We start from the raw sequence: 25,554 nt of genomic DNA, 5'->3' as shown, positions 1-25,554 counted from the left end.
ACAACAACTGGAAAGCCTGCAGAAATACCTCAAAAAGAGCATTAGTGGCCTGAAATACATGCCATACACAGACCATCTCAAAATGCTCCAGCTGCACTCTCTCGCATATCGCCTACTCAGAGGTGATCTCTGCCTAACATACAAAGCTATGTCAAACACAGAGCTGTTGGACATGCTCCACGTAAAACACTCACAATCCCTCTGATCTTCGGCCCCAAAACCCAGAGTGAAACACAAAAGGAAGGGGTGTATCAATTTACCTTATGGATACCCACACCTTCAGGTTAGTGGCACAGCATGAGGCCTTGGAGACCATGCAAGTGCAACTACCATTGGGCAAAGCTGCTTATCAGATTGTAGCCTGCTACAGATCACCTACCTTGTCTCAGAAACCTCACTCAGTATTCCTGAGAACAGTGGAAAATATAAAGGTCCTACCAAACACCATTATATGAGGAGATTACAACTACCCAAACATTGACTGGGAGAATTACTCGTGTACAATGTCCTTTGCCCAATGCTTGCTAGAGTTTAAAAACTCAAACACCCTGGAACAGCTGGTCACCACACCCACTAGAGGTGACAACATACTGGACCTGATCATCACCAACATGGGGTACCAGTGTTCCACAACAGAGATAAATCCCTCGCTGGTAATATCAGATCATGAAGTAATCGCACTGGACATCCACATTCCCCCCCCCCCCAGTCAAGGAAACCACTGTGAAGAAATTTTCAAAAGCAAACTGCACACTTCTCAAGACCAAAGTGGAAAGTTCCAAAGCCCCCTTGCTATAGAATAAATCTGCAGAATCATTTACAAGTGCATTCTATGAGCATCTACAGGGATGCATGGATCGAGACATCCCAAATAAAACCAAGACGCACTCCTCCAAAAATAAGAAACCAATCTGGTGGTCGTTGCCCATAAATAAGCTATACAACAGAAGGAGGAAACGAACACATGATAGAGCAAACTTCACAAAAGGAAAGGCTTCACTGATCATTATTAGGAAGAAACAATGATCGCTCATAAAATAACCCAAGGCCAGTTTCTAAAGACAAATTGCCAAGGAATGTAAGAATAACAACCACAAAGCCTTTGTTAGCTATACCAAACATTTAGGTGGCAACTCTCAAATATGCTGTCAGCTACTGCAAAATGGCAAAAAATACACTGAACCAACTGACATTGCCCACATCCTGGCGGACACGTTCAGTGCAAATTCCCCCCCTCAATCACCCCCAAAAGGGCCTGTGTCCATCCCAGAAGAATGCAGAGCCCCAGACTTCATGGACATGCAGGTAAAAACAGCCCTCTCCAAAGCTAAGAACACAGCATCAATGGGACTGGATGGTGTCCCAGGCTGCATCTTACACCAGCCCCAAAAGGAACTACACACTCTCCTACATTCACTGTCCAGACTCAACCTTACCACAGGCTATGTACCCAAAGAATGGCATACAGCAACAGTCATCCAGCTCCACAAAGGTGGTGCCACAACAGAACCTGGAAACTATTGCCCTATAGGCCTACTCAGCCTGGTCTGCAAAGCTATGGAGCAAATTATCATGGAACCCATAAACAGAGACATTGGGAACCTCCAGACACTGGATTCTACCCAACTTGGCTTTGTTAAAGACAGATTCTGCCTCCTAAACCTAGTTGACGTCTTTGAAACAGTTACCAAGGACACAGATGGAGGTGAAAGTAGTCCACAAAGCCCACCTGGACCTCACTAAGGCCTTTGACATCATTCCTCACTCTGGCATCATGGACAAGCTTACCAGCTTGAACATTAACACCTATGTCACAGGATGGGTGGCCAACTGGCTCACAGATCAAACACACCTGTTCAGAGTTGTGGGTGCCATGTCCAACTCTAAACCAGTCACAAATGGCATCCCACAGGTCTTGGTCCTGGGACCCCACCTGTTCAGTAGATACTGCTCAGAGGTACAGGCAAGCACGGAAGGAGTATGGCTGAACAGGTTTGCAGATGACTGCTAACTGTGGTCCATAATCGACTCTACGGCTGACACAGACATCCTCCGGAAGGGTCTTACAGAGACAGATACCTGGTGTCAAAACAATGCCCTCAAGCAGAATGCCAAAAAATGCATAGTCATCCCCTTTGTATAAAACAAAGTGCACACAAATTACCACATAGCTGGTAATCCAGTATGTACAGAGAATGTAATTATGGACCTGGGGACCCAGGTAGATAGTAAACTCTCCTTTGATGATCATATTGCCAAAGTGTTATGAAATTCCTACTATGTAGCCCACCTAATGTCACCTAATGTAACCCACTTTGTCTAGTCTGATGATGTCACCATCCTACAAATATACCTGTGGAAAGGAGAGCTCCCAGTAATGTGTATAGCGTATTGTGTAAATGCATACTGCTATAGTATCATAAAGTAGGTAGGTAGGGGTTTGAATCCTGCACTTGCCAACTGTATGAGAGTTTGTGTGTGTGTCGCCTTGGAGAAGAGCAACCTTTTTGAAGACTACTGAAACACCTTAAAAGTGGTATACTCATCTTTGTCAAGTCTGATGATGTCACCATCCTACAAATATACCTGTGGAATGGAGAACTCCCAGTAATGTGTATAGTGTGTCATGTTAATGCATACTCCTCTAGTATCATAAAGTAGTTAGGTAGGGGTTTGAATCGTGCACTTGCCAACTGTATGAGAGTTTGTGTGTGTGTCGCCTTGGAGAGGAGCAACCTTTTCAAAGACTACTGAAACACCTTGAAAGTGGTATACTCATCTTTGTCAAGTCTGATGATGTCATCATCCTACAAATATACCTATGGAAAAGAGAGCTCCCAGTAATGTATATAGCACATTGTGTTAATGCATACTGCCCTAGTATTATAAAGTAGTTAGGTAGGGGCTTGAATCCTGCACTTGGTGACTGTATATGTGTGCTCTTCATGTGTCTGTCAATGTGAAGTGGGTTTTGCTTTTACTAGTGTATGACATATCACAATGACAACAGCATGTGCATTACACATGTCAGGTAGCTGTGTGTCAAATACATATACATACATGTGACCTCAATTATTTCATAGGTGGGAACCCTGCTTTCTCCATGAACACATCTGTTATCTTTGCCAGAGTGTGTTGCCACTTTCCAGACCTTAGGTCACATCTGTATGCTTGTGACAAGCCTAGCCACTACAGTGATCCCTGGCCTACGTCATCCGTTTCACATACACTCATTACGGCTTCTATTGAATAGTGTGAGTGAGGGTTTATGGCTGAGGTATATTTGAAACCTGTTCAAAAGCAGCAAAGTCTGTCAAAGATGGCTATTTATTATAGGTGTGCAACAACCTTTGTGGATATGCATGCAGACCCTTATTGCTTATGTGATCCACAGAGGGATTTCCAAAACCCTTTGTAAATGTGATTATCAAAGGAGAGATGACGTAACACATGGCTCTATGTATACATCGGTACCTGTTCAACATTTTGGGGGCTACTACCTATGTGGTACTCTGGGGATACTATGGTTTGCAAAAGTGGATGACTATGCTTTATTTGGCTTATAGCTTTACAGCATGGGTTTGACACCAGGTATCTGTATGATACCCTTTTGGAGGATGTGTGTGCCATCTGGAGAATGCATTATAGCCCACAGTATGCATTGCCAAACATGGCGAGATATATCCCTACTGTGTTTGCTTGTACCTAAGAAAGCTATATGCCAAACAGGAGTGGTCCCAGGACTGAGTGCAGGTGAATACCACTGGTTACTGGCATAGAATAGTACTTGAAGGCTGCAAATGTTACTGTGTGTCCGACATCTGTGTGTCAATTGTCAAGACATCATCTAACAATTGTTTATGGTCAGGCTGTTGAGGTTATGTATACTACCAGAATGCAAACCAATGACAGATAGTAACAGTATCACCCACAGCACAGTGTCAAACCGTGTCATACACACACATGTACTCAAGTTCCAAAATGTGTGTAGTACAATGCATACTGGCCACCAATAGAAACTATGGAGTGTTAACACAATCTAATACAGGGCATGTCATCCTGCCCATGTGTCCAATATGCATGTACATGCAGACAGTGCACCTCAACCATGTTCACAAATGTACACCTGCAAATCTGTGCTGCACACACCCCACACTTACTGTCCACTCTCTAACACATGCTGACAAAACTACACACATCAGCCAAGTGGCACATGGGCAGACAATACACAATTGGAATAAACACTGGTGTAAACAATACTACATTGATAATTATAGCTTTAATGCATCATGCCTGCTCAGCTACACCTTCAAGGATATCATTACACTTTACTGCTGACAACATGCTAACATTGCTATTCTGTTATAAAGTCACCCTGTGCATCAGCACCATGTTAGCCTGTTCCTGCATCAATGTTACAGATGACAGGAGGTGGCACAGGTTTCATCATATGCACAGGGTGTGTTGTTGGTTTGCCAGAGGCTTACATTGAGCCATAAAATCGACATGTGTGTGTGATTGTGTGTGTGAGGACCATGAGTACTGTTATGGGCCAATGTGGATGTAATGTGTGCGGGTATGTGTTTGCCCTAGGTGTCTGGTTTATGTGTGTGTGTCTGCATGTACACAGTTCCACCATGTGGCTGCCATATACGGGATTTGTGGGACAGCTACAGACTGTACCTGGCAGGCTTTCCAGATCACCATCTCTGGCCATGGATACAGGACCTGTGCCTGGCAGGGGTGCTACAGACAGTATCAGGTACTAATCCAGACTGGGTACTATCTTCAGAGGTTGACATATAGACACTGGATCCAGGTCCATGCTGGGACTGGCCAGAGCCACGTGCACGTGGTCTTCTAGGATGGTCTATGGACAGCCCACCCGCAACATTGCTGGGGATGGTACTGGCACTACGAGAGCGGCTATGACTTGATGGACGTCCACGGCGACTGCCAGCTGATGATTTTGCTGGCATACGTCCACGTCGATGTCTCAACTGTCCCGCATTGTCCTGACACATGGACATGACATTGTGGAGGACATCTAATGTCTCACCCCAACGTCTATCAATGACCTCAGTGTAATTACGGATGGCATCTGCTAGGTCACAGATACTGTCATTTAAAGAGGTGTTATGAGCCCTCTGTGCCCTTAGTCCCTGTCTGGTGTACCGCTCCATACGTGCCTGTGCCTCCATGACAGCCTGGAAAATGTGTGTGGTTGTAAGAGTTGTGGCACATTGGCCACGGGCGTGATGACCAGCAGTGCTCTGACGAGAACCCCTGAACATCTGCCTATGTGGTACCATTCCAGACATCTGGCTATGGCTGCTGTGTCCTGCTGCATGTGCCATAGATACCACACTGTCCTGGCCATTGCCGACTGTACACTGTCCCTCTGCTAAGGGCATTGGTGATGATGGATGTACAGGAAGTATGACTGTGTGCATGGATGGGGTGGAGACTTGTGTACTGTCAATTGGTGGCCCAACAACAGACCCTGACAAACATGCCTGTGCCTCAATACATCTATCCTCATTATCACTATTTGTGTCAGTGACATCAGGGTCCCTGCTGCACTGAACCAGCCCAACCTCAGCACCTGTGAGAGTAAAACAGGAAACACACTTTAAGACCTATACATGATGTCAGAACACATGAGCACATGCACACATGCACACATGAGCACATGCACACATGCACACAAATATACTCCTCACTAAAGCACACACACACACACACACACACACACACACACACACACACACACACACACACACCACCACCAGCAATCTCAGAACATACTCAATAGCAGTTGATAGTGGGGAACAGTATCACAAGCCAAACAGTCATATCACACATGTCAACATGCAGGACATGTGTTGCTCAACAGCATGCAGTGTGAGTGTAGACAGTCCTTGTTACTAACAGTATACATGGATTTAATGCATGTGTTTTGTTGTTTGGTGATTGGCCTCTCCCTGGAACGCAATGTATACATGGACACAACATTGCTGTGCAAGCATTAAAAACTCTTTAATGTACTGTGCACCATCACTCACAGGTATACATACCATGGCTGGATGTGTATCTGTGTGTCACATAGATATCCAATTCTGATTAGAGCCTCTGTATCTTTAGCAAATAATTGTGGACACAGTTTTAGCTCATGCATGATGTGTATACACACAAGATCAGTGGCGTATGTATAACTGATGGAATACCATTAGTCCACATAGCCAATGTACAGTAGTTATGGTGAGTGTAGATCATATTGTGGACATGCCAGTGTCATCCATGACATGGCATGCTAAAACACAACTGCATATTTAAACATCACACATAGCCAATGTGTATCATATGACCTAGCCACTCAATAGCATTACAAGACATATATGTGTCAGTTGTGCAAATGGTGATTGGTATGCATATTGTTTATAGGTGCATATGTTTGCACACACACAACATTGAGGTGTATAGCCATGAAAGCTATGTGTAGTACTGTGGTTACAATAACTGGATGGGGTATAGTACTGTAAGCCATCACCATGAAGCATCATGTGGTCATTCAAGGCTACAAATGTGTCCCAAACCAGCACCTATCATGCTGTACCAGAACTGCACTACCATGGCTACATTCACCATTTCACAGCCAGTTGTTACATGGGTTTGTAAGGAGGCCAATAAGGAGCATTGCCTAACATGAATGTGTTGTGTGTTGCAGAGTGTTTCACTGCCCCATGATAGGCCTCTACCCCTCAGGCATATTACGTGTGCTGTGTGAATGACATTTGGGATACTGGAGTGTGACTTTACAGAGGGTTTGTGAATACTTCATGTGTAGCATGTTAACATGTTCTGTGTATGACATAGCACTCACTCATCTTAACTTTCTCTTCTTAGGTATTTTTCTCTCACCACTCCTTCTTAAAACAACTTCTAAAGCTGTTAGAAAACTATGGACTCCTCTTCTCATCCTGATCTATCTCTGATATCTGTCCTATCTTTACTTTACAGCTATCTCTCTTTATCCTATCTTTTGTAATTCATCACCTTCCTAATATTTTACTTTACAAAAAAAAAAAAAAAAAAATTTTTGACTATTTTGTTATTTCATAATTGCTACTCTTGCTTATTGCTTCTTATAACCTTATACAGCCTGTTTATTATGAACTATGTACGTTCTTTGTATAATAACCTGGAGCTTTTCTCCCCGGGCCTCTACTGAAAAAGGACATATATCCAGTTAGACTAGCCCGGTCAACAAATGTAAAATAAATAAATAAATAAATAAAATAGTTGTGTATGTTGTGTGCATGCGTATCGACTCTGCCTATCCAATGGTCACTACAGTGTAGCCACATTTGTTTGAGATGGTGTGTGTATTGCATGTGTTTGAGGCAGCTAATCACATTACTGAGATGTGCATAGTCTCACAGCAAACATGCACAACATGCATTATGCGTAGGTGTGTTACATGTGTACATGGCCTACACCTTAACTATGACATGCACTTTTTATTTGCAATAATAAATGTAGAACACACTCACCAGCATGTGTCCACTGCCTTGCTGTCACACCAGAGGGACCTACATGGATATGAGACAGTTTGTCAGTGGCAACAACTGTGGCATTGCTACTGTGGGTTTGCAATCTTACAGTAGTACAACATTTTACATTCACAGGCCTACAGATTATGTTCCAAATGATCAGTATTGCACAACAACAGGCTCCACATCTTCTAACTACACAGTACACATCTCACATATGCATGATCTACCAAAAGAGGTAACAGTAGTCTACAGATATTCCATATTACCTGCACGCTCCATGTGTTCTTGCTGGGTGGCTCCAACCTCCATCAAGGTAAATGTCTGCTGTTGTTGTTGTTGGGCAGGTGCCACCAGGCTCAGGAGCAGCTCCTCCACTCTGGTGAGGGGGGGATGGATGTTAACCCCACCACTTGTTGCAAGCTGTTGTCTACGGACATCAGAAGCATGCTGCCAGACATGTCTAAGTAAATCACTGCAGTGATGGCGTACCTGCTCATATGTCCAGTTATGCATGCCTATGTCATTTACCCTCCGGACAACATCTTGCCACAGTGCAGTACGCTCATGCTGGTCTTGGCTGGTTCTCGAGAATAGTAGGCTGTAGTGCTGAATCAGACAGCTGGTAATAATGTCATCCTCAGCACTACTGTAACTAGGATTACGATGGTGGGCCATGATCCCTGGAAGACAAAGAAAAAATATGTCTGAGCAAGTCATATGGCACACTTAACATTATACAGTACAGATATCACTGAACTGCCATATATAGCAACCTATTAGCTGACTGAGATTAAACACTTTCAGTATCACTTATCAGTGCTCACCCCACAACTGCTTGAAAGTGCCTGGCACACTCTATATAATAAACCATGTTCTTCACAGCAACAAAATAAAATCACTATATAAGACTATACAACAGTACATGGCACACTGTATGCGACACAATGCACCACCTAGCCACAGAAGGTATAGATCAAGCGAATGCATAAAGAAATATGTCATCCATCGCAATGTCTGTAAAGTCCAGTTACAATATTACCATTATACCACACAACTTGTTGATGGCAAACCCGTGGCCAAAATATGTGCACAATTGTGAATATAGGTGGCATACTGCTGTAGTAAACTATAAATGTTGCTAGATATGCAGTTATATCTTGTGACACACATATGACAGAGGACATGTTACAGGCATACCCACACACACATCAGACATAATTACAAGACACAAAAATATGGCAACCCAGATAAGCTTTATGTGTGTACCATACAGTACTGTGTGTCAGTACTTACAAAACCTTAAGCCTGAGGAATGTAATCTGTGAGGACTACATGGACCACACAAAACAGTGGTTCCAACCAATGTGGACATACACCATACTTTGCTGTTTACGCCTACAGCTTCAAGTAGTACTACAGTTCATACAAGATTTGTATTCAACATCAGTACCAATCAATAAGCATAACTGTGGTGCTTTAGCCTTCAATGACACACCTCAGTTAATACCAAGGGACTACATCAGACTGTATGCCATAGTGCTTTATCTGCCTAGCAAGAGCATACACAGCTCTTGCTGGGATCAAAGCAAGGACACATAATACCATGACAGAAACAGTTTCCCACTAAGCTATCCCACAAATACACATCTTTGACACATTCACCAACACATTGACCATCACACTCAGTCAACTTTACATAGAATCTATTGCAACAAGTAGATGTGGATGTGTATGACTATATATGACTCTCTCTCTTTATATATATATATATATATATATATATATATATATATATATATATATATATATATATATATATATATATATATATATATATATATATAAACATACATATACACATCCATTGGTGTACATATACATATAGGCACATATACAGTCCACCTTTCATGGTGCGAATATCAATTATACAAAGGATGTGAGGTATACAGTAATGTAATAATATTGCACAGTCTTGTGAGAAATACATTGAAAGTGTTCTCAGCCCAGGTAGCTTCAGCAGGCCTCACTTGCTGCAATATTGCAAACTGAACAAAACACGCACAGTGTTTAACCATCACATGTCATATACCAGCACTGTATGCTGTCTTGTTTGTCACACACTAAAACCTATATACAAATATGCACATAACAACCTTCACCAACATATATATGTCCACCCTTCACAAACAGATGCAATATGTCCCTTGCTCTATGCACATTTACAGATGTTAATATATATGACACATATATATATATATCCGTATGTGTGTGCCATATACACACAAGGTCCATACTGTTGTAAGTCCCTGGACCTCACAGCTGAACTGTTGGGCCTTGCTGCAACATGAACAGGTGTCACATGTGAACACACAGTAACATTAGAAGGGGTATATATAGCTACAAATGCTAGATTAGCATACTAGCATAGTACAGCAGTTGACAATGCTAAGCTAAACTTTAATATGACTATCATGCATGTGTTACTCTGTCACAACCATGTTTATATAAATGTTTGCGCTAATCCCCCAAACAGCCATTACCATGTTTATATAAATGTTTGCGCTAATCCCCCAAACAGCCATTGTCCACACTACTGTACAGAACACAGATAACATGGATCAGATGTTTGACATTTAATGCTGAGCTACATATTTCACAGTTATGTCCCACTGCACACAGCTACACACTGAATTGTCCATGGCAGTAGTTAAGCAGGACATCTGTGCATAGATACATATTGCTGCCACATATGAATGGTTCACATTATGTAGAGTACTCTTCAAAAACATCTACTACATGCCAGTAAATACATATCTGTTATATACCTTTCCTTTGTATGAGTTGGTATTATTTATTTTCCGTTTTCCTTTTGCTTTTCACTGTCTCTCTCTCTCTCTCTCTCTCTCTGTCTCTCTCTCGCTCATTCTCTGCAATAGAGTGATTGAGTTTGTGGGCAGCAATTACAGCCTGCTTTTATAGGTATTTGCACATGTGGATGTGATGGCCTCTGCACCAATTGGTGGCCACCATTTGCTAATTACATGCAGCCTGCTGTGTGGTAATTGCAGTAATCACTGTCATAGCAACCCAATGCTATAAATTACTAACTCAGGTAGGTGTAGCCCTTTCAGCTTTCCAAAATGGGGATCATGCTTGTTTGCTGTGGACATCGTTGTTTAAGTCAGAAGGTCTTATATCTGAAGCCAGGGGTGTAGCCAGTGATTTGAATGTTGTACTCAGACCTGAATGTTGCTGCTTCCAGTACACACTTGTCAGTATAGAATTGTACTCACCCCTCCAAATGCTAACACAAGATACATGGGAGTATGTACTTTCTTTTCTAATTATACAATTAACTGCCATACAAAAGTAGTTATTGAGATGTATTCTTTTGGCACATGAACTGTTTGTGAACTGCTATATTGCAAATATTAATTTACTCACTTCTGAATAGTTTGTGCTTTTTTAGTGTTGAAGAAAACTGGACAAATTTCAGTACTGAGTATGCCTACCTACATCCTTGGTAGACCCTGAACACACAGGTATATTGTACATTTGGGTAGGGGTGCAGAAGTACAGAGAACATTATGTATTATTGTGTGAATTTTATCTTGCTGGACTTAAAGGGTTGCTGTGTACCTGTTAGTTTATCAAGGCAAGTAGTCTGTCTGCATAGCTCCCAACTGTGGACCTATCCAGATGGTAGCCAGAGGTTAGCCTGTTATTCTTTGTCTATGCACCACACCAGTCTTTTCAGCACTGGAACAATGGCATTGTCACAGTTGGTTGCTACCAGTACATGGCTACATCCTTTGGTATTTTAGTGTTGTACTCCTACATAAGGGTATGCTTCTGGAACTCCTTCCAAAGCTATTTGCACAGTGTGTAACAGCAGAAAAGCTGATATGCCTGTGTGTTTCTGCCTCTGCCAGGACTCTCAAACACTCAGGTACATATTTGAACAGACTCAGGGAAAAGTAGGTAAAAGTGAGGTACACCCTTAAAATATTAGAAACATTAAGTTGAGACATTGAGAGAACCAGAGCATATGGATTAATACACCTTTTCTAAAGTACAAGCAGTGTCTAACTCTTACTTATTGTCATTATTCATTAAGTGTAATTCCCCACCTTTCTGCCTAATGTCAGTACTTTTCAGAGGGATTCAGAGGGACACAGCTAAAATTTGTTTCAAAATCAGGGACATCCCTGAAAATTAGTCACAGTTGTTAAGTATGGCCTCTGCCCTAATCAGATATGCCAGTGTTTGTCCTGCTATGATACTGTGTGGGGGTTGTAAAGTGCTGCTGTAACATTATTTCCTGCTAGAATGGCTGGTTCTCCTATCACAGTCATGTAATGCAATTCCACAACAACTGCTGGTAAAGATCCACAGAACAGGATTTGTGTTATGGCATTCCTATTTTTCCTTTACATTCACTCATTCTGATGCATGATATATTTATTTCAGCACCAACTTGTTATATGTCTACTGTGGCTTAGTGGTACTTCATGCAGTTTAGTGTGTACAAGGTCCGGGGTTCGAGACTGACAGAGGTGTTTTATTTTGCTGCTGAGCAGAACAAGGGCCCTGACATACAGAGTGGCTAAGGCACTTTTAAGCAGTTGTAAGCGGGTTTGCGTGTGCTTGCGCGATACTTAGCAGTGCTTAGCTAAGCGCACCCAGGTGCACACTCGAGCAAACCCGCTAACTACTGCTTAATAGTGCTTACTCCCGCTAACCCCCGCGCTCATTTCTTTGAAAGAAAAGAAAATGGGGAGATAGGAAAGTGGTAAAAAAGGGGTATAAATAAGGAAAGACAGTAGGGAAAACAGCTTGGGATGTGCAGGACAGGTGGAGGGAAGGTCCATAGTTGCCCATTTCTTTAACAGCAACAGCTACGCATATGCAATAAATTTGGAGGGAAATATGAAACCTTCAACCCCTGTGAGAGGGGTGAGGACAACAAAGTATGTTGTACTGCCAATTAAATATCAGTTTATGTGTCCAGTGGACATGTGTGCAAAATGGGCAGTATGTATGGGGTGTCATTTTTTTTGGGAGCAGATTGCCCTTTTTTTTCAGGTGAGAGTGGAATGTGGGGTAGGGGAAGTAGGTATATTTGGGGAGGTAGGTTGGGGAGGTAAACAGACAAGATAAACAAGATGCATACAGGGGCAGAATATGACACATGCAGTGGGTGAACACCATTGACAGGGAAGGATATTTGGAAATCGCAAGCCCATGAGCCCACAGATGGCAACAGTGGAACTGAGATCCCCACCCATGGGCAGTCACCACTGCACCTTCACAGCCCAGAGGATGGCTCTGCTGGGGGCTGCATAGGAGGGGCAGGCTCACCCGTGAGTTGCACCACTCATGCCTCAAGCTGGCATAGAGGATTAGTGACAGAACGCTCTATCTCCCTACTCACCACAGCCTGAACCATTTGGAGGGTGATAGATGGCCCTCCTCCACCCATGCTTGCATGGGGGGATGAGCCCCATCCCCTGCAGCGCTTCCACCCAAAGGTGGCACAGGGCCAATGGAGGAGGAGGTCCCAGGCTGGACACCGGACCTGCTGGTGTCAGGTTGCCATCACCAGCTGAGGAGGGACAGGTGGGTCCGCATACGTTCTATGTTTAGGAAGATCTAATGAAAATATGGGTTAGTAACAGTCAACAGCATTCCCAATTAGTTATAACAGCATGTAGAAGTATTCCTATTAACCCAACACACCAGAGTTCCAACAGTTGAACAGCAAGCATGACACATGCATATATAGAACAACAGTGGACATTACAACAGCATGCAGGTTTAATTGATGGAAACAGGCCACCAATATTGTGGTATTTGAACAGGGCACATGCATTGAAATAAATGCAGATATTTATAAACCAATAGGACATATGTCCCAACAAATGTTTTGAGATTAGACATACCCATTGAGGTGTGGAATTGCATTTTTTATGCACATACAGTAGGGTGGAAAATGATAGCTCCATTAACAACTTATATATCCTTCTAGTTTACACTACATTCCTATTAACTGCAGTTATATGTCCCCTACATGTATTATTACACTACCCAATTGTCCTTAAATTGTGAAATGGGTTTTGCTAGATCTTTATATACATGGGCTGTATCTGACATACAAACTGTCCGGGATGCAGATGTTACTGCTACATATTTTGTGAATTGCTCAGACACACTACTGCTGAGATGGTACACTGACAGCTCTACTTTCCTATACTTATCTAGATATGTTTAGGTGAAATTATCAGTTATATGTTAACAGCTCCCTACATTTCTGCCAACACAATGACATTTCTGGGGAACACAATACCAAGCTACTCATGTGCCAGATTAACCTGTACATGCTGGGCATGAACCAACAGTTGAGGACTATAAATATGCTTAAAAGCTACTGGCACTCCCTTCATCCACTTTATATGGGCCTACCCAACTGTGTGTTAACAGCACTTAATACAACAGTACTATTTCTATAATGCAAGAGTACAACAACATATCAAAGAAAATGACACAAACACATTCCAGGAATTATACCTTTATTAAAGACTTAAAACACTTTTCTAGAGGCTCTCTCATTTATTTTATATAACAGTACATGCAGAATAATTATCAGAGAATTATTATACCTTTATTTATTGTGTTAAAACACTTTTTTCAGGCTCTCTCATTTATTTTACATAACAGTACAAGCAGAATAATTACTAACCTGCCTGGTGGCGCAGCCTTAGCAGCCTATCTGCATAGGTTTGCTGATTTGCAGCACGGACACCTGCAGCTGTGAAGTAAATTAAGTGATATTGAGACATACCTATCCATAGTATACACTAGAATAGCAATTCTTCCATACTTAATTCCATGGCTACTTACTCAGTAGTGGGGTATTTTCCATCCCACGGGCCTCCTGAATTTACTGGTCCAGTTGATCCACCTTGTGTCTCTTCAGATCTCCGTGGTGGTGTCTGACTTGCTCACCAGTCCGAGGGACACCTTTGGCACTGGTGAGTTCATGAGCTAGATGGTCCCAGGTTTCCGCTTTGTATTGGGTGCCCTGGTACTGGCCCTGCAGGAGTCTATCCTCATGATTATGGACAAAGAGCCAAACCATTATTTTTGACTCCTCAATGCCCCAATGTTGCGCTCGAAAATGAGAGCCCTCTTCAGCAACGGACATTGCTGCCTGCAGATGGGAACTACAACCAGTTATGGCAAGTATTCCCACCTATGGAGCTTAAATATGCATCATTCCCCACACTTATTTGTGATTGGCCAGTTTTGAAAAAACTCAGCTGAAGGCATACCTGCTTAGCAATGGGTAAACTTCCATTGATATGTATGTGTGTGTTGAAAGTGCATGCTTATGAAAAGCTGTCATGGCTTAGTGGTTCAATTCTGTGATTATGGTGCACAGTATCCCGGGTTCGAGGCCTGTCATTGCTTTTTATTTTACTACTGGCCAGACCAGCTAGGAGGTATGGCTGTGTTTTACCGACTTTGCTCAACTTTGCCCGACGTTGCTCTACGTTGCTCGGCATTGCTCTATGTTCCTCAGCGTTGCCCGATGTTGCGCTGATTAGAGTGGTGCGCAACTCTGTGCAAACAGTTTGCGCTAGTTGGCGCGATGTGCAGCTACGCGCAAAATCATTGAGCTAGTTAACTCAGTCCTCAGTTACGAGCAATTACATTTAAATATGTTTAATACAGGCAAAGTTTGCTTAGCAGTGCTTCACATTGCTTAAGATACATTACATATGCATCCATCAGTATGCATAACCATTTCCCCTTTTATATATATATATATATATATATATATATATATATATATATATATATATATATAATTTGTTCACTACTACATAGGCCATTTCAATGCTTTTTACTAAAATGTAAATGATAAATGTCAGGAATTATTTTTATATACAGATGTCCAACAAGAAAATAGAAAAGGGAGTGGTGGGACTCGAACCAGGAATGCCTCCTCTTTGTGCGAAGGCTCTACCACTATGCTATCTCTATTTTGCTTAATTTGCATATAATTTTCTTATTATCCTCTTCAATGTCTAAACTGCTAACTGTAACTAAGCAATGGGCAAACCCACACAAATACGGGCAGCTATATCGGTTTTCATCCGTCGGTCTTCTCAGTTGTCGATCTCCTGGCGTCGGTGTTCTCATTGTCGGCGTTCTAAGCTGTCGACGTTGTCAGGTAGACCCATATATATATATATATATATATATATATATATATATATATATATATATATATGCAGAAAGAACAATAACCATGAAAGTAATATTGCCATTAAGACTAGCCTATCAATAGCAAATCCTATAAACATTGTTACAATACGTAAGTGAGCAAATAACATTGCAGTACCCATCTACAGCTAATACCATGTTACAGTACTTCAGAATACCTTTGTTTACATATAGGTTTGTTTTCTCTGGCATGAATGATAATGAGGGTCAATGGGCTACAAATATATGAATCTTTGAAAAATCTGGAATGAGCTACACAAGTCTATTAAGCTTGTTGATAGCTTGGATATATTCAAATCATTCTTAGATGACTTCATGATTTGTTAGGAACTGCTCTCTAATACATTTGTTACACGACAAGTTCTTAGAAACTATGGCTAGAGGTCACTCAATCCAAAATTTGAGAAATAATTTGACAACTGAATTTTCTCTGTCATTATTGTAAATGGTTATCTGCCTCTGTGGATAATTCCACAAGTTTAGATGTAGGGACTCTTTTTAATGATGCAGTATCTTGGATTCTGCTGATTCATTTTGTTTTCTCTTCACTGGTATCTTACAGCTCTGTGAGTTGTGCAATATGGCTGCATACAATTCAACATGTATAATAAGGTTAACATAGTAGAGTTAAGTATTATTAATGTATACAGTCTGATGACTGTTGTTTAACATTTTTACTTTCTCAAGGTCATACCTTGGCTATGTGTTGTACATGCAGTCTTTGTCAAATGTCTTTATGGCAGTATTTTTTTTTGTATTGTTAAGTGCATTTATTACTTGTTATTATCTTTGCCAATGTAGCCCAGGTCATGGCTGAAATGGGTCCAGGGGCCAGTTCACTTTCCTGGTTAACAAAGTATAAATAAATACAAAAATAAAAAAGGGGTGGGGTGCACATGACAGTAATAATTATGGGACTAGTAAAGTACTTTTTAATTCTGCATCATTCGTGAGAGAGAAAAAAATTCTACCTGAAGGCATTGGAAAGTAGCAGCAGACTTACTGTGGTGTTCTTTCCAGTAGTGGTTGTCATCAGTACATGCTACAGCAATGATCATTTACTGCAGTGAAAGTTTTAACACCTCAGGATGAGAGTGTGGGGAAAGGTCTGTCAATTCATTTAGAACTACAAAATAATCCCTTTACAAAAGCCTGCTGTTTACCTACTTTCTTTTGCTGGCAGTAGCTAACAGCTATTTATAGCATAGAACAAGCTCTGACAGCCAGATAAACAAGGCTCATGCAAGGAAACATAGAAGCAGCTACAGAAGGTTTGTTAGATGACAGTGCTTCACACATCTGCATTTTTATCTTAATGGCATGAGAAACCACCACCACTTCCTTATGTTTAGCATGACTCATAGAACAAAGATTTGTTCTGGGAAGAAGAAATGAAATCAAGAAAACAAGATCACATTACCAAGGCAGGCCCCATCAGCCACCATTTTGTGGGAAACAGATTAAAATTGTAAAGAAAGCACTTAGAGTCATTTTGAGGCATTAAAATAGCTCAGAAAGCAAAGCTACAATGAAAAAAAGCATGCTTTTTGAGTTCTAAGGTGGAGTTTTCCTTTAATACAGTTAGGCCTCTAAGAAGAACATTACATATATTTATTGAGTTACCTAGCCTTTTCCAGAAGAGCCCTGTAAACATTTATCATTTAGCACAATTAGATTTGTCTGAAGCATTAAATCATTTATTTTAGTTACAGGAACTGGATTTGATTTAAATCACTTTTGGCTTCCTCAGATCATTTTTCAACAAAATTATATCCAGGGAAAGCTTTAAATCTTTCAAACCACAAATCATGAAAAATATACAAAATGTAATAAAACTCACTGCTTATAAAATATTTAAAACCACCATAAATGAAACACTATTTTCTCATGAATGTTACTTATATTTTGGTTACTTTCTTCTTGTAGTGGTATTTTTCTTTCTGCCTTTAGTGGTATTCTGAGAAAAAGCAGATCAGTACATATAGTCTTTACTAACCATGATACTTACCCAGTGTAAATTATACCTAAAATACTTGGATAAGAAAAATCTTTTGATTTTCAATATAGTGGTTATAAATAATTTGGATGTGGCTTATATAAAATATTTCAGTGTCAGAGGAAGTTTGGCATAATGATTATGACATATGATAGTATTCATGAAAGAAATAGCATGAGACCTTTTGCTTCCACTTGAAAATACACTAGAAATGTTTATCAGCAAGAATATTTAAAGCATCATTCAAAGAACTGAACTCAAACATTAAAATATCAGCAGCTGGCACATAATGATGTCATTATTAAAATTAAGTCTCACTTCCTGGCACTCTGGTAAGTAAAGAACCAAACATGTCACTAAATTCATAGGACCAGTATTTGTAGTAGTCATGCATTCTGCTATAGTTAGCTTTCCATCTCTGTTCAAAAGGCAGACACTTTTTTCATTGTGCTAATATCAGTTTCAAATTGTAAATTTACATTTTCCCTGTTATAGTTGATTCCCTCACCCCTTTGGTTGTCTTACATTTAGTTCAAAGGTTGCAGTAAATAATTTAATAATCTCTTCAATGTCCAAGTATCTAATTACAAAGTCTGATAAACACAGCCCCAAGTCTGGAATCCTTAGTCACTATAGGACTGCACTCATTTACTGTTTTCTCACAGTAGTTTCCCAAGTAAATAAACTAAGTTTATGGGAGCCTTTTTCAGCTATAACTCAGACCACAGTATGAAGACAAAATGCTATGTAAATGACTACTTTGGAGTAGATGGTCAGCCAGCATATATGGGTAGGTTGGAGGAAGCTGGAATACTTGGATCCCCCACCCCCAACATGTACAGGGAGAGCATGCAGACAGCATACAGATATTAACCATTGGTCAAGAATGAACCTTAAACCCTTGAAGTGAAAACCTTAGCTATTATGCCACTGTGCACATCTTGCCAAGATGTCTGACTGCACAGATTCCTCTGTACTTCACAAATAAACACTTGAGAGGCTGAAGCTACACTTTACCTTCATATTTCTTTCCTGTAATTTAGTCATGCATGCCTATTCAGGCACATATTTGTACATGAACAAAAACTATGGTTTTGTCTCCTTCTACTAGTCATTTATATGCTGAATTTTTGGCAAACAAAATCAGTTATTGTTTTTTTCTGCTTTTTTTTTGTTTGTTTGTCATATTTGTATACACATCAACTTATCTCTTGTTTTCTACCACTGGTCCAGAAGACTGTGTAATTTTGATGTAAGAAGCTTGTAAGGCTATGAATAATAATGGCAGACAGTGCAGTTTGGTTACTCAGCCAGGAACACAGATTAAATTCTACTGCTGGCGCTGTTATTCACCATAACAGATTGGGGCATTCTTGAAGTTTCATTCCTTAAGCTGATATATAGATGCCCAGTCTGAATGTAGTCCAGATGTATGTTTAAAAAGGCTAGAGCTGTTATTCCACTATCCAAGCCAGGTTTGTCCCATTCATAACAATCATTTGCTTGTATGACCCTTGCCAAAATAGGAACCATATAATCAATCTAATCTAGAAAATAAATGGCTGCACATATCCAGGTCCCCTTTCTATTTATTTTGCAATATCATTTTGTGTTTGTTTACGAGCGTGTTTTGTTGAATGGGATGCACAAGAATTTATGACATATTTACAATGCTTTTATTACCCAAAATGAGGTATGTTGTCTACAAAGATGCACTGGTGGGGTGGGGATCTACACTTAGATGGGTTGGCTTCATTTTGGGAGTTGATGTACTATTTTATAAATTCTGTCTAAGCTGCTGTTTAAGAGCTACGCAGATGCTTCATAAGAGTATTCTGATTGTACCCTATCTACCATCATGATATAATATATCTGAGTATTAATAAAAATGTCCTTGTTATCACTACTATATCTCATTTGGTCCTTCTGTACCCTCTTCTCCATTTCAATCCCATGTCACATCATGAGATGAGTTTTACATGTTGTACGTTTTCTGAAACATTAGCTTTCCAACAGATACTGAAATCCTTCCTTGCTGCCTGCATTCCCTTTCAGCTGCATTCTGGATAAATGCGATTTTCTCCAGCAGCATATTATTCACTGTAGATGTCCAAGACCAAGTCCTGCACACAAGACACAGTAACTCTAATACAGAAATACTGGGAAGTAGCCATTAATACTTAAATCTAATAGCTCTTCCATATTAAATATTAAGCATGTTAGCAGAGCCAGTCTGTGACCTGCTATCACATTATAATATGCAGTTTATCTAGCATTCCTGTAAATATGAGTACAGCGACCCTGCTTGAGACAGTACCTAGCCGTCTGATATTGAGAGACAGAAAATATATAGTTTGCATGCACACTGTTAGAAAGATCACTGGGTATTTGTCAAGTGAATAAAAGCTCTAGAAATGTTTTCACTAGACAGGTTTCTAAATATACTATCTTCATTATGATCCTTTGCATGAAAGACGTACAGCTATCTACAGTAAATTTTTTTCACAGTAGCTGTAGCAGTCACTTTCCAATATGCAGTGCTTTATGAGGGTTAAAATCAGTCTTAGGTAAGTTGTAACTGAACATTTTCACCATGTATACATTACAATTTAATCTAAACTATTTGTTTCTCTGTCTCGACTGTAGAAATGTCTATAATTTGTATATGTTCATATGTGTGTCTGCTTTTTAACAACACATGTAGAAAAAGTCCCAAATGCTAATAATTCCTGGAGAGACTCTATGCACTCTATATCCTTTGTAATCTGTGTGTGCCTAAAGGAAGAAATGGGAGAACAGAGAGCGCCAGAAAGTATACTGAAACGCAAACACTCCAGCAAGTACACCCTGGTTTCTTAAATAAAAAGCTGTTCCTGGAATTTAATAAAGCCTACACTAAGTGCACACTGTTCTGAGTGAACAGACAACACGGACATAACCCAACACCCTCTTCCTCCTAATTTTTGTTTTCTTACTGATATTCTTGCAGCTTTAAATACTGACAGGGATTCATAAAGGTTACCACAAAGGGTAGACTAAATGTACACGTAGTGTAATTTTTTAAAGTGACTAGAAAGCACAAAAAATGTGATAAGGATGTTCTTGAATACATATTGTGTACACTTAGTGTAGGCCTTATTGAATCTGGCCCTGTGACTTTAACTTTCAAACAAGAGTGCATGCAGACTAGAGTACTACTTTTCAACAGCAGATGCATTCTGTCAAGTCAAGAGGCTAACAGTTTTCAGGATTAAATAATGCGTTATTTTAAATCATGGAAACATGAGCTCAAGTACCACAAAGAAATGTGCTGAATTTTTGTGCAAGAGGAATGTATAATGTGAAGCTAGGAAATTTTGTAAAGACAATCAAAATGCATAACATTTTATTTAAACAATATTCAGCATTGAATATGGTAGCTGCAGATAGTTTTAATTCTTCTCTTCTACACACTTAACTACTCAGATTGCTGAAAAAAGATGAGTGTCAATTCAGTCATGTTTTAAGGGACCATTGTGAGCTGTAAGAGCTGTGCCTATGTTCAGAGCTACCCTGCATTCTGTGCTTTGAACAGTGCTGCAGATTGGCAGTGCAAAAAAAGTTCCATCATTTAGAGATCACATAACTCAATAGAGCACTTTGTACAAATATACCCATAGAAAGTTGTATTCCTGTTTTCTTACATTAATCATTTGAAGGTTTCTTGATTTTCCTACATATTCAGGGGATTTGATTGTCCCTTATTTTTCCAGATCATCTAATAGTAAATGGTCCCTCTGAAACATAAATGTCACGTTTTGAAGAATGTTAATAGATGAATATTTACCTTGGCATAAATTTACATCTATACCTGTACAAAAAAATCTGCTTAAAATAGGATCAGCACATCAGCTATGTGACAGTTAAAATGAAGTGATTGTGCCTTGGAAAACATCAATGTTCATCCATATCAAATAACTGTATTTTCCATTAATACCATATCAGCAAACAACATTTTCCAGTAGTACAATTTGTAGCATGTTTGGTACACATTTACCCCATCTGTTAACCTCTAAGGGGGGAGGTTAGGGGTCACTGATGCTCACTTTACAAGTGGTAGTAAGAGAAAATGTAGTTTGCTAGTATAACTCCAATGTTAAGTAATGAGAATTTATGTCACGCTATCTCTTTTTGAAGTGGCTAGAAATAATAAAATAACGGCGTCACACCACTTGACATGTATTTTGTGTGGATCAATATAAATTAAAACTTGCTGTAAAAATATTTGTCAAATGTGCTCTTGAAACATTTCAAGTAGAAACATCTTCAAGTGGTAAGGTATAAAACTAATGGAAACCGAATGAAATTGGTACAAATGTCCACAAACTGGGGAAAAAGCTACCCTGACTAGTTGTTTTAATGGAATAATGATATTTTGCCACTGTGACAGTTACAAAGGTATAGAACCCAAGTGACCATGCCTATGATATAAACATATTATGCTACACATGCAATATGTGTCTCAGGGAGAACAGGGCAGATGCTGCCTGCCATATATAGTAAGGGATCAAAGAAACAGATGAGTTGTGCAACTGAAGAATAAAGCAGGCAGTGTTAAATAACAGAAATGTTAGCACACCCCCAAAGAAGTCTTACACAGACACTTCATTCTCATGGAGATAAAAACATTAAAAATAGTAAAGGAAGCCTGTATGGGATGGAACAGAACAGAAAGTTACTGCTGACAGGGGAATTATACATGCCATATATTAACTGGAGCACCTTGGCTGTCGCCCAATCAAAGATAGGATTGTTCTTGTTGTTAAATGTGGACCAGACCTCTGATGGCTTCCATTTAAAACCATAAGACAGTGAGGATAGTCTTACCCGTGGTATACAAAACTAGATTGGAAACAGAGAAAATCTCAGACTTGGAAATGAGTAGCAGTTTGTGGACACATGATTACTAAAGTTTTGTTCATACATCTTCAGAAGAGATTTTTTTAAAATAAGATATGAGTTCAAAGAAGGAGTAGTAATTAGGCATGAATGCGGTATAGATGAACAACAAAGATATACAAAACCATCATTGCAGAAGAAAAACATCTTTCTGTAAACAATTATGCAAACCAAAAAAGGCAAATTCTTCTGGTTCTTAATGAAGATGGCATCAAAGGATATGAAGAAACCTGCAGAGCAGGAAGTAGTTGGAAAATAATACAGATTAAGTGGAAAAAAGGCAGAAGGTCAGTAAAACAGTAAAGAATTTAAGGAAGAATATCTATTTCAATCTAAAAGGAAGATAAAACTCTCCTATAGACACACCGAAGTAAAGATACTTAAAGAAAAAGGCAGTAAGGCTTAGTAAAATATAGGATAGATGGGTAAACAGTGTGAGTGAAAAGGCTCTTGATTTAATATTTCCATTCATTACTCATAAAAGAAACAAAAGGAAGAAAAAACAATTTAATGTTTAGTAACTGAGGGAAGAGGGCTTGACTTCATTGTTTGTTAGATAATTTCATTTACTTCTTAATAATTCAAGTGAACTTGTCCATCTCATAAATTTTTCAACTACAGCCAGGTACAAGGACAAGGAAAAATTTAATATGGATGGACAGTTTAGTAAACTCAGTCAACCAGCACGCTTCCAAGAAAAAAATACCCAGCAGAATAGGAGCCAGCCTAAACACTGACTCAGGAGATCTGAGCAGCCATACAGGGTAAGTTAACACTGGAGTCACAACTATAAGAAAAATGAGGACATTAAACGTATGCCTTACTATGCATGTGAAATTCAGATCTGATACAACCACTTGCTTCCCCGATGTTAATGACAGGGTAATCTATAGGGAATTATTAAACCCTGCTAACTTGTTACATTCTGGAGCCATACAGATGTCCTCCCATTGTTCTTTTGTATATTGCCTTACCATTCCTATTCCCTATCTTTTCTAAACTCCTCTGATTGATTCTTATAGTTATTAAGCAATATTTTATATATCCTACTAATTATCTCTTTCTTTAAAACAGCAGCTTCTGATCCAGACTCAACTAAAACCTCTGTCAGAGCTTTTCTTTCATTTAGTACTCCCCTATCATTTTCATTTTGACTATATTCTGTTATCAGTCATGAGTAGGGAAAATAGGCTTTAACCTGCAGTGCAAACTTCTTCTTGGCCTCATCCCACTCTGTTACCTAAATTCTAACCCCCTCTGGCATATTTCCTATTCCTCTAGTTTCTGTCTTCACTATTCTTAAAACATCCTTTCTCCATTCCCATTTTGTCTTAGTTTTTAGAAAAAATTCTGCTACTTTATCAGTATAATATTCTGTATGGTTGTTGCTGTTATTCTCCTTACGACCCTGCAATCAAAATCCTTCCCTTTTTACTTCTTGATCTCCTCCATTCCATCATGAACCATTTCCAAGTTATCTAAACTGCTTGTACTAAACTGTGTGAGCTTTTTCTTAGCTCTACTGATCTGAGCAGGGTGAGTGACAGTTGCACTAAGCAGCAATGCTTATGATAAACACAAAATCAATCCAACTAGCTACCTTGACTGTAATATTTTCCCAGTCCCTATTCAGAGCCTCACTTACTTCAAATATAGCAGCACTGGTCATCAGGGGGAGTTAACACACAACCTTTTTCTCTATTTCCAGCCTTATAGCAAATGGAATCCGGAGGCGATGTAGGAATTGACTCATGCTCACTGATAAACTCCTACTAAACCCAAAGGATTCTGTCTGTGAGAGGTGTAAATAATTATTTAATAAAGCATGTTTCATAAGAAGTGTGTTCCCAAGCATCTACTTTGTGGTTCAGAGTTATTAGGTATAAATGCTTAACTAGAGGAGTCCCCCTCTCAGCTTGCTGTATGCAATGAACTTAACACTGTCGCACCCACACCTATGCAACATCCACAAATTACAAACCATGCTGGCTTATGCTGATGCTATTAAAAAATCTTTACCAGAGACTCCTCAGACTCCTAAGACTAGGCATCAGATTAAATCCTCAGATTTTCCACCTGCATGCACATAAGCATCAGCAGCTCATAACCAACATACAGCTCACTCTGACACTATTGGAAATACAGACACTGACAGGGGTCACATAACTAGCACGCTAAAGCCCTTAAAAGCAGAAAGACCATGTTAGTTAATCTGGCAATGTCTTGGTTATAGGTAACACCATAGTTAGGTACTCACAAGCTCCACTCACCAGTATGAGCAAAAATAGGGTGACAGTTAATTGTCTCACAGGTGCCCAGCTATGTCATGTGACTAAAGCTCTGAAGTCCCTTCATCAAGGGTATAGATAAGTCCTGATTATTGCGCATGTGGGGGTGAATCACTTGAGATGCACCTCTTTGGATCATATGAAGAGAAACATAATGGAGCTCTCACAGTATGCATCTGGACTGGGTGTGAAAAAAGTATTGAGCAGAATCCTGTTGTTACCAAGAATGATGCTGCAATACAAACAAAAGATAACTGACTTTAGTTATTGGCTTAATTACTGGTGTCATTCTAGGGGGATCTAGTACATGATAACCTGGGATGAGATGGTTGACAACACTGGCTGGTTTGCTAAGAAATGTCTGCATCTCTTTCCTTGTGCCTTCTATATATTGGTTAAGACTTTTTTTCTCCCATAATGCTTTTTTAGATCATGTCGGTCACCTCAAATTATGCTCAAAAATAAAACAAAACAAAATACATAGAAA

Source organism: Protopterus annectens, chromosome 5.part0 (assembly GCF_019279795.1).
Source record: "Protopterus annectens isolate FY-2018-M chromosome 5.part0, PAN1.0, whole genome shotgun sequence".
Taxonomy (NCBI): Eukaryota; Metazoa; Chordata; order Ceratodontiformes; family Protopteridae; genus Protopterus; species Protopterus annectens.
This window is presented reverse-complemented; position numbering follows the sequence as displayed.